We start from the raw sequence: 15,902 nt of genomic DNA on the forward strand, positions 1-15,902 counted from the left end.
CTTAACTAGGTCATACTGGGGTGCTTATTCTTAACAAGATCATACTGGGGTGCTTGTTCTTAACTAGGTCATATCATACTGGGGTGCTTATTCATTAACAAGATCATAATGGGGTGCTTATTCTTAACAAGGTCATACTGTGGTGCTTATTCTTAACAAGATCACACTGGGGTGCTTATTCTTAACAAGATCATACTGGGGTGCTTGTTCTTAACAAGGTCATACTGGGGTGCTTATTCTTAACAAGATCATACTGGGGTGCTTATTCTTAACTTGGTCCCAATCTTTTAATTTTCTCCTTTTCCTTTCCAGCAACCCAGTACAAATTCTTGTTCCTTCCCTCTCTCTCATTGGTACCGCACCATCAACACCTGCAAATCAATGACCTCCAACGATGTAATACCGTAGCCATATCGCCACCCTGGTTACACTCACATTTTTTTATACTACACGCAGTGGAGGTAACGTACAACGCAGACGTACAATCGTGCATAATCATCACAATTATTTTCTGATAGCCACTTAATTCTGCTCTCGCTTTAATACAGATGAGGGCCGTAAGATAGCGCTGATTGTTGAAATAAATCGTAAAGGCATTAAGTCGGAATTGACATGAATATTTTCATTAGAAGAATTTGCTTTGGTTTTTACAGCCTTTGAGCATGCAACTATATGTTTTAGATAAAATTTGTTTTTATTGTAAAAAATGAATTTATTTGTCAACCTGCCATAAAATTTATTAACAAGAGAATTGTCTTGTCAGCTTGCCATAAAATTTAGTTAAAACTATTGTCATGTCGGCTTGCCATAAAATTTAGTAAATAAGAATTGCCCTGTTAGCTTGCCACAAAATTAGTAAATGAATAATTGTCTTGTAAGCTTGCCATAAAATTTAGTAAAATAGAATCTTCTTGTCAGTTTGCCATTAAACTTAGTAAAAAAAAATTGTCATGTCAGCTTGCCATAAAATTTAGTGAGGAAATAATTGTCCATAATATTTAGTAAAAAAATAATTGACGTGTCTGCTTGACATAAAATAAGCAAAAAAAACTTGTCTTGACTGCTTGCCATAAAATTTAGTTAGAAAAGAATTGTTTTGTCAACTTGTCATAAAGTTTTATAAGAAAAAAAATTCTAATCAGCATGCCATAAAATTTTGTAAGAGGAGTATTGTTATGTCAAATTGCCATAAAATTTAGTAAAAAAATAATTGCCTTTCAAGCATGCCATGAAATTTAGTAAGGAAAGAATTGCCATGTCAGGTTGCTATAAAATTTAATTATAAAAGAATTGTCTTGTCAGCATGCCATAAAATTTAAAAAGATAAGAATTGTCGTGTCAGCTTGCCATAAAATATGGTAATAAAAGAATTGTCTGCCGCTGTGATCACGACACTGAAAAGATATGATTGGTTTATGAATTTAAAGTTCTACGTAGGAACGTAGAATTTTATTGGTCGTAGCGCCTTAATATAAAGTTCTACGTTCGTACGTAGAACTTTGTCGGTTGGTCGTAGCGCCTTAAAGTTCCACGTTCGTTCATAGAACTTTGTTGGTCGTAGCGTCTTAAAGTTCTACATTCGCACGTAGAACTTTGTTGGTCGTAGCGCCATATATGTAGAAGTTAACCTTAATCTAGGTACGCATGCTAGTGGTGCTGATGATATGAGTTTTGAAACAAGTTCAACACACCCGCATCAATGGTGTGGAAAGTTAGAATTAATTCCACGGAGCTATCGAACGTTGAACTTAATAACTTTCGTAGAATGCTGCCTTTCGAACGATGAACATTTTTAGGCTTATGAAGAACTTGGCTCTGTAGATTTGTCCGGATCTTTTTAAGGAGAATCACTCCAGTATGACATTGTTAATAAACGCACCCTAGTATAATATATCTTTCTTGATACGCAAATATTTGTTGATATTTGCGTATCTTTGTTGATACGCAAATAAAATATCTTTGTTGATACGCAAACGCAATATATTTTTTTACATTGAATTGTAATTCTAAAAATGTTTAAATCGACCTAATTCGTTCGAATTATTCATTCAATTAACCTTGTTAAGAATACACACGTCAGTAAAGTCTGAAGCGCTTATTCTTAACTAGATCCCTTTGATCAAAGGGAGAAAATTGTTCCAAAGAACTTCAATCATATCAAGTCATTGGGTTGTATTGAAAATGCAAAATATATGGATGCAAGTCACGCCGGTTGAAGACCATTTGACCGAAGAGATTTTAACTCCACAAATTAAAAACTTGAGGCTTGTTCTTCAGACGGCTATATATTCAGTTCGGTCTAGAACTCATCACGCACCACAGGCGTTTTTGGGCGGCTTTTCATCGGCCACTTTAGACCCTCCTATGATTTTCTGTGCTGAGGAAAACATGTCGAGCCTCCGACGCTATGAGTAACTATTCTAATTACTAGAATGCGTCTAATTATTTTGGCCTGCGCACTAACTACCATTTAAGTTATGATTAAAATCGTTCACTTCCTAATCTGGTCTCACACGCAGCGAAGAATTGTATTTTACACGTGGCACTGTATTAAGCGTATGTTAGATATATAGTCTCTTAGTCGTGTACTGGCGCTCGTTGAGGAGGGAGCTGCGCTTGTGACATTAGGTTCTTCTTCATAAGTTCTCATTTATTGGTTATTGATGTTGGATATTAGGGAAATATAATAATAATTGAAATGACGAACAAGTTATAATTTAAATAGGAATATTCACGACATCACCGACATTATGAGTCAGGAAAATATTGTCATGTATTGTAGTGTTGGTTGCATTTTAAGTTAGCAAACTAAAATTTGAATAACACACACAAGAAATAAACGGAACGGAATAGTTGATAACTTGTAATGTAAGTGGACTACACAAATTATCTCCTTCAATTACCTAGACTTTTTATGTGTATGCAGAATTTTGTTTAGACTTCGTTTTCATAAGTTTGAGAAGATCGCGAGTAAACATTCATAAGTAATTTCGAATATTAAAATTGTTATATAATAATAATTTAGTTATAATATGCATAAACTGGCATAGTAATAGGTGGTAAAAACTGTAGTATAAAATGTAAAAAAATAACTCTTTAAAAATTGTGAGAGTATATATACTGAAGTAAATATGTAAAATTGTTTAGTAACACTCAATAAATTCATTTTGTGATTTACAATTTTATTATATAATTTTATTTTATTTTATTTTGATTATATTACATGGGCTTTCGTTGAATTTTTATTGCATCGTCAACACCTAGCTCGTAAACAAACGAGAGGAAATTCTAATAAAACAATATTAATATATCAACAAATAGAAAGTTTTATACAATCAAAAATCTTATAACACAGGCAGCATTCATGCAGGTACACTCTACTTTAAAATATAGCTGAGAATATAAATCGGAATACATTTTTATAAATCGGAATATATAGGTGATGGAAAAAAAGATATTTCTGAAAAAATGACCATTAATCGGCCGGCCAATATCTAGCTCTGAATTAAGTTACACACGGAATGCACAAGCAGGGCGAATGTCCCAATTCCCCTAAGAAAAGCAACAGCAGCATACACTAGCTTTGGTGACGGTCAACTCGCTCTACTGCGATATTATTATCCACTGCACTAAATATTAATTATTAGAAATATATCTAAATAATAAATTAATCATATTAATTTTCAGCCTATTTTATTGCTCTAAAGTGCAACATTGATCTTTACAAAATGCAAATCATTTCTCATCCACCTCAGGATCAAGAATAATCGCCTTATTCGCAAAATAATATCGAAGAATAATTGGTCTGTCGGTTTCAATTTAAATCTTCAACAATGTAAATTTATTAGCTTAATTGATTTTTGTAATAAAATGTAAACTGATCATTTAGGTTTTAATTTCAGAAATAATTTAGCCTCTGCTTTTACTCGCACGATATAAGGATAGCTGCCGTGAATATGACTAAAGTTCGCATGACACTCATCACGCTACTAGCGGTCACAATGTCCATTGTGGTAAAGGAAACTCTGGTCCACGCGACCAAGTACACTCTGGTGCCTTCACCTGCTGGTACGAAGAACTCCGGCATGAACGACATCCTCTGCGCACTCCGGGCTGACCAGAGTGACATCCCCAACCCGACGTGGTGTGTGCACAGCACCAGCGGGGAGTGTCTGCTGCTGGACTCACCATCATCACTCAGCACCATCAACGCTGATGACTACAACTGCTACATCCCTGAAACTAACACCGGTAATTGGGGTGGAGGTGGAGGTAAGTTGAGCAAAATCTGTGTCGTGTTAGATAAGATTTGTATCTTAATCGTTCCACATGCAGGAATGGGCATGGTGCTAAATAATAGCTAAATATTAATCAAATTTGTCATAGAATTTGTCAGTTGGAAAATATTCAAGGTATAATTTGAAAATGTGTAGAACTTTTTCAGTATATATCAATGAGATAAACCTGATGATCTCCATTAAGTGATTAGTTTAGCGTTCTAACTCCCATAACCCCGCCTCATATCTCTGTGGAATCGCTAAGCAATTGTTGAATATCATAATTTAGAGCCCTTGAACACCCGCCAACATTCGAAACAAATAACATAATATTAGTACTCTTAAAAGTCGTGATTATATGGCACGTAATACACGTCTTGCGGGGGCCCAGTGTCGTCTGGCAGGCATCGCCGGTAACGCGCTAGTATAAATAATAAATATTGTTAATATAATGATAAGAAATTTTTAATAATAAAAAATTGATAATAATATTAAATAATGAATTTTTAATGATAAATTTTAATCACTATTTTAAAAATAATAAATAATGGCTAGTATCATGCTAAAGACTGTTGATTCCACCAGCCCCATCCTGCCCGCCCGACTATGACTGGGTGCAGTACGTCGGTTGCGCGAGTGTGGTCGAGAACAACGTGACGTACGACGTAGCCAACTCGTCGTGTCTCAACGGGTCCCAGCTCATCTCTTTCAACAACAACTCCTTGCAGATCATCAGCTACGTCAATCAAACGTCATTCCTGCCATGTACGAAATTATGGTATTGTTTAAATTACGGAAATTCAATGATAAAATACGTAAAATGTAATTTGACATTTCTTTAAAGGATTATTCTGTGCTTCAGTTTAAGATTTTCGTTTCTGTTGGCATTTGAACGGAGTTTAAATTAGTTACTCGTTACTGCATGTACACTCAAACTAAACAATTATTTTTCGTTAAAGAACTAGATAATTTCCCACGTTAAATTTTCTAAACTTATTTTTGAGCTAAGGTTTAAGGTTCAAGTGTTTTTTTCATTACAAACTTAGGCAGCTTTCTAAACTTATAATTGAGCTAAAGTTTAAGTTTAAGCGTCTTTTTCATTGCAAACTTAGGCAGTTTTCTAAACTTATAGTTAAGCTAAGGTTTTAAGTTTAGCGTTACAATTATAAACCCTTACACAACTCCTGTATTTTATTCTCAGCTGGTGCCAACCAAGTTCTCTACCACCTGGGGCTTCACCGCTACGACGAAAAGTTTTGGATGTGGCGCTTCGGTCCAAACCTCACCGAATCGACCGATTCGGATCCATGGGCGCCCGATGAGCCAAATTCAAAAGACAGATTGGACTGCGCGTTCCTTAAGTTCGAGTTGAGCATGAACGCTTCCTTAGTGACCGGGCATTGCAACACGACAGCGTGGTATGTGTGTGGCATGAATTAGAAGCCTGGTGGACATGCCTGTTCTACTAGGTACAGTGGTGCAGTCAGGGCAGCTACCATGGGACACTAGTGTCAGGTACAGTGTTGCAGTCAGGGCAGCTACCATGGGACACTAGTGTCAGGTACAGTGGTGCAGTCAGGGCAGCTACCATGGGACACTAGCGTCAGGTACACGCAGTGGTGCAGTCAGGTCAGCTACCATGGGACACTTGTAGCAGGTACAGTGGTGCAGTCAGGGCAGCAACCATGGGACACTAGTGGCAGGTACAGTGGTGCAGTCAGGGCAGCTACCATAGGACACTAGTGGCAGTTGCGATTGCAGTGAACAGCTTGTGGACGTGCTTGAGGTCAGCTTGTGGACGTGCTTGAGGTCAGCTTGTGGACGTGCGTGAGGTCAGCTTGTGGACGTGCTTGAGGTCAGTTTTTGGACGTGTTTGAGGTCAGCGGGATTAGAAGGCGTGCCGGCAGCCCTGCAAGCTCTGTTGACTCGTTAAAGAGATGAAGTTGAAAAAAAGAGGTCGATTAACGCAGATTCAACGTCAGCGTTGAACTGCTAGGCATGTGATATTCTACCCTATTAGAAAGAACGTATAATTTAAATTATTAATTTTTGACAATTCAATTAACATCGAATAGAGATTGATGAAGAATGGCAATAAAAATTGTATTCGTTCGTAAGGTTGGGTTGTTAAGTTGCCTGCATCTTTTAGGGTGAATGGACTTGATGAACCTCGTTCGTTTACATTTCCCGTTGTGTTTCCTTAGCTTTTGGTCCATATTTTCATGTTAGAAGTAAGGAAAAGCATTCGATAAGATTAGGCATTTAGGCATAGTGTGATCAGATAATAGCACATACAAGGATTCACCTGCACATCTCTTTTCAGACGCCTACCCAACATGGCGCTATGTGCATCAGACGGATTTTCTTTCCGGACAAATTCCGCGATTTAGTTTTTTTCAATTGCATTGGCCGACTAAAATTTCTGATGAGGGTATTTCTCAATTAGATTTAATACAAAAAGAAAAAGAATTTTTACATCGGAACCTACAAATATACTAGTATGCATTGAGGTATAGGCCTTTTTTGGCTTTTTTAGTTCGCGGACTTGGCCGCTTTTATCGCATTTTCTCGTTTACTGAAAAAAATGCACTACTGTGCTAGTCATGTCCGTTCGTCCGTCCGTCTGTCCGTGACTTCACGTTTTCGTCGACGAGAAATTGCGCTCTCTGTCATTCGATGCAGTGAGTACCGAGTTATATTTTTTAGGCCATCTGGCAACCCTGAATTTTGCACCGCATCCGCACGTTTCTTATCAATTGTGAAATGAAATACGTACGCTTAATATCGAATTTTCTTTGCATGCAAATCATCTGCATCTAATGATACTATAATATTAGTAAAGAAATTATATTATTGATTTAATGAACATCACCAATACTTTGATCAGATTTTAAAATATTATATTATTTATTATATATTATAAAATATATACTAAATATTGTACTTCCTGCTGTTACTCGGGTCGAAGTTTTTAACAGTAATGACACAAATTGAGAAGTAATTCACGCCTCGGCACAGAAATCAGTCGAAAGTATTTTTATTTTGCATCCTACAGCATTTTTAATCTTTTTGATTGCGACTTATAATTAAATACATTCTGAGCACATGATTTATCCTTACTATATCCAGCGTTTCTCACCGTGTTTACAGCTTACTAAATGCACTGCGTTCGATGTAATTTTTAGATTTTGTGTCAAATTCAGACACAAAATTTTCAAATCAATTCATGATTTTATTCATATCTTGAACATTAAACTCAAAACATGAGGGTGAACACAAGGAAGTATTTTTAAGCTAGTGTCGTCATTCTTCAAAAATCTGTATTGTAAAAACGTGAGAAATCAGAATTTTTTTAATTTCGACGAAATTAGGTAGTTGAAGCCAAATATTATGTTGCTTGAAAAGTTATTGTTGTAGAGAAAGTTTTACAATCCTACAACTCTAACAGTGGATGGCACAAAACAGCACTATAGATACAGATAATCAGATAACGCAAATTAACGAGTTTATCTAACACGTATCCAACACGAAAATCAGCAATGACGAGAAATTCATTCGCGAGTTGCCAGTTACGAGGATGAGAGGATGTACGCATACTGATGGTCAGGCTCGGGAGCTGAACTAAGCGACTAGTGAAAGCAGAAGTGCGCAAATGATGCCGTAAAATTCTGGATTGTCGAGACAAGCTTCATTGCGTTGATTTTAAGATACAAGATTAACAAAAAAGTTGATACGCCTCATCTTGTAATCTAACAAAATACTGACATACTTAATCTTATCCAATTCTTCAGCGCCGACTCCACTATACTTGACTTTAGATTATAATTTTTGACCGCAGATCGTCTAGTCCCAGACGTCAACTCCGATTGGGGCAGTCCTATTTGGAACAATTTTACTTAATACATGAATAGCGATGTATTTCCCGGATAAATTTTAAGTCACGTGTGACGCGTTAATAATCTAATAAATCATAATAATAAATACGATAAATTTTTTATTTCAATTAATAATTCCACCAGAGATTTACGATGTTTAGCAAGTTATTTTTAACGCATGCTAATCATTTGGGTGCTGGTTCTACTATACGTTAATATGTTGTTATCGTTATATATTGTTATTCATTATATTGTACATTATTATTACATCCATTATTCAGCTCTACTCATTTGTGTTATCCTCGTATGTTTCTCGTCTCATTCTGCATACCTAGTTGATTGATTATCACAAGTGTTTAATTTGTCCATATTTTATGTAATTGCAGAAGATCAGAGCTTGACTGAAAGAATGCGAGGACAAACAGAGGTTTTATTTTGTACTGAAAGTAATAACTGCTTTATTTAGTACTTTTATTTTTTATTAATAATATAGGGTATCATTGTCAAAGTTTTATTCGTATATTCCAGTACCATGAAAAGGGTACATTCAGCGTACGATCATTGATTTCCTATCTGAGGTCAATGAAGGTTTCATTCTCAAATTAATTATTCATTAAACTGGCCCCACCAAAATTGAAGCCGTTTAAGTCGCAACTGTTATTTGGTTTAGGCGAGTAAAGCACCGTGCACGATACCATGCGTTTTCTTAACCTTGTCTTGCTGTGGGACATCGTTCCGGTGGTTCGATCACTGTCCTGCAGGTCCAGTTCGTATAGAAAAGCACAAAGATTCCACACTAATATTATGTGAAACGGCCACGTACAATTGCTTTGTTTATTTCCAATCCACTCCATCTCGTACGCAAAACAGGAATGAACTGAATCCCGGAATTGATAAAAACCTTAATTGCGGAACGGAAAAATCTTAACGTATAATGGAACAACTGTTACTGTAAAAAATGATAATTACTGATTTGTATAAACCGGTACTATTCCATAACAGTTTCTTGTGGTGGATCCCTATACATATGGCGCCATGTGGCTGATAGCTGCGCTGAGCATCTTTTTCTAACTTGACAAAGGCGCGTGCTGGGAATGAGTCCAGCGTCTAGTCAAGAGGAGAAGAATTTTGTCAGATAAAAAATTGATCATTTTAATACTTCATTTTCAAACCCAAGAGAATTCGAGTCCTTATTTACAATGCGTCGGTTCAGAAACAGCTGGGTGCACCATTTACCGAGAAGTACTGTAAAGGCCAAAGAAGATTTTGCTTCCACTAATCGGTACTAATAAGGCAACAGATGTATTATCCAAGATACACTCACTCGTTTACAAGGTCGAGTTCAAGGCTGGAAGTGTCAGCGACAATGTGAACGATGGAACTGACAACTCAAACGAGCTGACCTATTCCGGGAAAGGGCGCTGACAAAACGTTAAATTAAACCACGCGCATGGTTGAAAATGGTGGTGCTTCCAGTACTGAGCAGAGCTGCTCTGGTGAGGTCAGCATTCGTTTAGAGCCAGCATCTGCTGGGCGGATGAGGACCACCCGGGAATCTTGCTGATCAGTTGAGGTGGGCAAGTGCGACCCAACAAGTACATTGGTATTCCTTGGAGTAGATTTCACTATGGGTTCTGAAATTTTTCCAGTATTGGGCCGCTTCTTTGCATCTCCCGAGCTTTCTTCAATGGCAGCAGGCGCACTCTTGCGCTTCCACCAAGCCGCTCCACATTCTGATGATTCTGGTGAGTTGCCCTCTTGGGGCGAGGAAGGAGTTGCATACTTGCATCTCTTCCGCCATTACCGCCAACAATCTCAGTTTCATAGAAATGTCTGAGTGGCGAATCGGTCATTGTCAGCTCTGATGCGTTTGGTGAAGCACCAGGATCATTTAGTTCTTGACCCTCAGATGAATTTATCATTGAAGGATCGTTTATCACTTTCACAAATATAAGGAAACAGAGAGGTTTGCAGGAACGTCCTCTTTCGACAACGCCTTGATTCGCTCTCTTGACCAAAATTTGTCAACAAAATGTAAACATTTGCGCGTTCCGAGCGGCGCAGCGCAACCTAACAGGCTAACGGCAGATAAGGCGTTCTCAGGTTAATGAAATTGATTGTAGGGGGCGCATTTTTATGGGTTAAAATATGCAGACAAGCACCTTTGATAAATTCAAACAATTCGTCATTCCTGAATAAATTTGCTTCGACACATTTACCAAGATTTAAGCAGACTAAAGTGCATGAAAATGAGTAGTTGATGAAAAAATTACCTGAATGCCGAGAACGTTCGTTCGTTTTTCAGTTTTTTGAGGATGTGGAGTCGTCCTCCATGCACCTCACGGCTTAACAGGGCTCTCTCAGCAGGCAAGCCAAAACCTGAAACATGAAGAATCATTAGACGTCACAGAGAATGTACGCAGGGAGTTATGGGTCTATTGGTTAGTATACTAGTTAGTAGCCCTTACCTAGGAATAGGCTTGTCATTTGGACACACGGGTTTGGGGGCCAGATGGTCCAGCCTGTGCTGGTGCAGCCTGGAGCATCTATTGTGTTGTTCAGGGATCAAGATTTGTATGCATACCATGGACCCTGCTACTTCCACTCTACAACTACTGGTTCCAGGCATGGGGGCAAGTTGATGTATCCATGGTCAGAAGACTTGTCAGAAGGACATATAGATATGCTTCCAGCAACCCCCCCTCACAGGTGATACACTTACATTTCCTATGTGCATCGGCAGGGGAGGTGCTGGGAGACTATTGCCAGTAGGCTCCAATGATTTTAGTACTTTTGAAGCTAGGTTAATGGTTAGTTCTATGATCATTCTCTAGAATTATTTCAATTTTCCAGTTGTTGCAAGATAGAGTGAAACATATTCCATAATTTCATATTGAATCTTGGGGGGATATTCTCCTCCACCAAGTATGGTCACTGGGACTCCAATTGAATGCAACTGAGACTGCAAAATTGTACGACTATTTGCAATTATTGGACACTGAATTGGACTGAATTCTATGTTGAAATTATTGATACTAACCTGAGGGTTATTAACATTTTTTCGAGTAAACATTAGACCTTGTGTTTTTTCTAGGTTTAGTTGGAACCCCCAAGTTTGAGTCCATCTAAAGAGTTGGTCTACTTGGGACTGGATGCGGGCCTGCACCACCCCAAGGTCAGGTCCCTACTGAAAATGGCAATGTCATGGGCATACTCAGCAAGTGCCACTCCTGGAACACGAGGTAAGTCTGCTAGCATGACACTGAAAAGTGTGGGAGATAGTATGGCTCCCTGAGNCTAAAGGCCCGTTTACACTAGTGGCAACGACATGCGCTTTGAGTCGTTTGCTGCAGTGCCTCACCGCGCACAACCGTTCACACTACGTTTGTAAGCGATAGCTCGAGACCGCGCGCTTTGAACACTAGTTGCCACCTAGACGTCAATGAGGATGGATGTAACCGAATTTGAGCTGTGGGCCATTGTTATCAGGTGTGCTGCGGTCCGCCATTCTTCGCACTATGTCAGTCGTAAACGAGAATTTAGCATAGGCATCATCATTAGAGAACTAACACATTCAAAAAGATACAGTTTATAAAATATAGTCTATTCTTAAATACAAAGTTCCAATATTCGTACCGATATTATATCATCCTTTGAAATCGCTAAACGGTAATGCAAAAATTGTCAGGAGTTGCTTAAATCACATAAACTAAACACGTCATGTAAAAATAACTTACATCATTTGCATTTCGATTTTTGTACTCCTTTGACCGAACAGTCCATAGGCATTCGTGTTCTCTATAAAGATCAATTAGTCCGAATCGACACTTCAGCGAACTCGCCTGCGAACTCGCCTGCGAGCTCGCATGCAAAACCTAACTTAATTTTCGTACTGATATTATCTACTTATATTTCAAATTTGAAGAAAATCCGTCCATTATTGACGGAGTTATGCGTGCCACAGTTGAAAATTAAGTTAGGTTTTGCATGCGAGCTCGCAGGCGAGTTCGCAGGCGAGTTCGCTGAAGTGTCGATTCGGTTGATGTTCAGGGCTTAACAATGGCCTCTTTTGACGTAGAAAATTTATTTACAAATATACCGCTTTTTGAAACTAGAGATCTGTCTAAATACTCTGTTTAAGGATATTCATGATACTGTTATTGGTTTGAACCGCAATTATTTTAAATCCCTGCTAGAATTATCAGTTCTAAATTCGATTTGCATATTTGCTGGTAAATTTTACAAACAGATTGACGGTTTGGGCATGGGTCTTCCTCTCGGCCCAACCTTTGCGAATATTTTTATGCGTTTTCACGAGGTTTCATGGCTGACCAATTGTCCTCCTGATTTTAAGCCAATTTTTTATAACAGATACGTCGATGACACCTTTCTTATTTTCAAGCATCCTTCTCATGTAAAACTTCTCTTTGATTTTCTTCTTTTTTTGAATTCTATTAAATTTACCATGGAACTATAATCGAACAATAGTTTGTCCTTTCTAGACTGCAATATTACTAAATCTAAAGGCAGTTTTCAAACGTCTGTTTACAGAAAACCAACTTTCACCGGCCTAACCAGCTTTCTTAGTTTTTGTTCTTTTAGATTCAAGTTAAACGGGCTTCAAACACTATTGCACCGCGGCTTTCGTATATGCTCGACTTTCCATTCCATGCATTCTGAATTTGAACTTTTGCGCAATATCTTCTCGCTTAATGGATTTCCTTCTGGCTTGGTGTTTACCCAGATTAAGAAATTCATGTCTAAGCGATACAGTGAAGTTGTTTCAGAACCTGATTGTAGAAGCGTTGTTTACTGTTCTCTTCCATGCTTCGGCCATGCGGCCGAAGTTATGACAAGAGAATTGAAAGTTTTGTCTATGAAATACTTCCCGGACATTAATCTTCGTATCTTACCGGTGAATAATTTCAAAATAGGTTCGTATTTTAGGTACAAAGATATTCTGCATTTATCTGTGTTCTAGATTTATCGAACTGACGATGGAGCTGGTCTCCGAAACGTTTTCAAAAGAGATATGCTAAATTTTTGTGGTGTTTTATTCGCTTTTAAATTTCTAGTGAATCTGCGATTAAAGCAATCTAGTGACTTTTTTACTGTTTACTTTATGTCAGGTGGCCTGTATAATAGTCACTACCACGTGGGTGGGGGTTCACCGCTACATCTCCAGTGGACTTTGAGCGACGACGAAGTCATGTCCAGCGTGCTTCGGGCAGTCGGCGAACCCAATGAGAACTTGGACTGTGCGTTCCTCGTCCTACGGACATCATTGCTGCCTGCCCTATGGCACATGTCCTGTTCAACGGTTGCTTGGTTTGTGTGTGCATTGCAGTAGACAAGAAATGGTACAAATGGAAACCAGTACCAGTAGACCAGTATGACTGTTTCACAACGTACCAATGTCCGACACAGCGTGGCAGAAGTAGAAGGTACAATAACATTTACATAGTGTGACAATTACTTCATTAGTATACTAGTGAACCCATGTACAAAGGTGAAGTAGTAACCAGTAACGCGCAGCAGTAGTGGCAAGTACAGGGAAAAAATAAGAACAATTTGTTACTACGTCGTAACATTGATGGATTCAATAATGCCAGGGACCATGCAGAGCTTAAAGGCAGATTTAATGGTGTAGCAAAGGCAGGTGATGAAAGTAAGTTCCTATTAGCGAAAATTCTTTAAATTTTTCAACTTAAATGGTTGTATCAAACTCAAATCACTCACTAACAATCGATAATCTTTTGTTTTCTTTCTGAGGCCGGTCTCGTCACATGAGGTAGCATGGATTCAAACGACTCAGTCTCAGCGAGGGTTGCCAGACGGAAAATTTTCCGGTCGAATTACGCGATTTATTTTTTTTAATTGCGTTGTCTGGCTGAAATTAATGATAAAGGTACTTCTTAATTAAATTTTCCAAACTGCAAAAAAAAAGGAATGGAATTTTTTTCACCGGATCTTACAAATACTTACAAATACGAGGCCTGTCTAAAAAGTATAAAATACCAGAAAAAATATTTCAAGTACTTGACGGGGTTTGGACCCTAATCCCCTTCAAAGTAAGCCCCTTGTGCTTGCACACACTTAGCCCACCGATCCTTCCACTGCCAGAAACACCTCTGGAAATCTTCTTTTGGTATGGTGTTTATCTCCGCCGTGGCATTCTGCATTTTCTCTTTTCTACCCTCAGAGCGGGATGCTTTCAGTGGCATCTTCAAGTATTTTGGAAACAACCAGAAGTCGTAAGGAGCCAAGTCTAGAGTAGGGAGGTTGGCGAATGACTGGAATTCCACGTTTGGCCAAGAAATGTTGGATCAAATGTGATGAGTGTGAGTTGTCGTTATGCAGTTGCCAATTTTTCGCGCTCCACATGTATGGTCTTTTGCGCCGAACTGAGTCACGGAGACGCCGGGAACATCTTGATAGTACTCCTTAATCACTGTTTGTCCTTCCGGTGCGCGTATTCGTGATGCACAATCCCATCGTTATCAAAGAAGACAGTCAACATCATCTTGATTTTGCTTCGCACCTGTCGCGCTTTAAGCGGCCTTTTTTCGACGTACTCATTGTGTAGCACCTCACTCAGCGACTGATAGGTAGCGGCTGACGCGATAGAGCGTCGTGACAGAATTAGCGCATACGCAGAGAAGTGTCTTACTTCACAGTGTAGACCCAGTTGAAATTGTGAGACGGTTTCGGAGCAGGGCTTGGCCGAGCCTGTCGCACTTTAATCGGACGGAGCCACGAAATAGTAACCGGCCAGCTGTAAGTAAAACAACGCTGCGCCATTGCTAAAATAGAGAAAAACTCCAACAGCCTGGGAGGTACGGAATACGGCGCTGTTAGAGCGCTGGCACATGGCATAGACGGCAGCGCGGCGAACCAAGCAGTTCATCAGGCCGTACATTGCATGAGGGGAGGGGTTTAAAGAGGGGGCGTGTAAGAGTTGGAGCAGAAGAGAAATCTCTGTTCTTAATCTAGTTCAAGTGACAGAATACGCTATTTCGGGTCCCTCTCTGATTCCATTATGATTATCATACCACGTTATTATTTTGATACTTTAAAATACGTAAGTGTTTTATTTGCTCTCCCAGTTTGAACATTTCCGCAGAGAGAAACGTTTAAACACAATTATACCTTTATAATGTTCTGGGGATATCGATTAGTTTGCCTGAAAAATTTTTCCTTACGTGAGTGCACAGAAAACTTTATTTTACTTGCATCTTATTAAATGATATAAATTTCATGCAATCGACTAAAAGTTTTAAGAAGAAACTACTTCAAAACTTGATAATATTTTTGTTCAAAACTATCCCATCGTAAACTTCTACATAGTTCATATTCAAAACGTTTTCTTACAGCTGCTTTAGCGTGGTCCATTATTCATGAAAAATATGCCTCAGTTTTTCAAGGAGGCTGAGCTAATCAATGAAAATAATGAGAAAGAAAGTGCGAAATGAATTGAGCAGCTCTATTTTAATTTTTTCCATAAACTATAGAAATAACTTGTAAATTTATTGAGGAAAAGTGGAAGTAACGGCATTTCGCATGGCCAAAATTATGAAAAGTTGTAAGAGAAGCATAGCTTGTATGCTACCATCAAGCATCAATCCTAATCGCCACGGGTTTCATGTCACGCTACAACCTCAGCTGCAGATGATTTCTGCCCTTCCTTCTGTTAATTATTTTTTAGGTTCTTTCTATTTTAAATACGCCGCGATTATTTTACCAGGCATTA

The sequence above is a fragment of the Hyalella azteca genome, unplaced genomic scaffold (assembly GCF_000764305.2).
Source record: "Hyalella azteca isolate HAZT.00-mixed unplaced genomic scaffold, Hazt_2.0.2 contig3397, whole genome shotgun sequence".
In the NCBI taxonomy this organism is placed as follows: Eukaryota; Metazoa; Arthropoda; class Malacostraca; order Amphipoda; family Hyalellidae; genus Hyalella; species Hyalella azteca.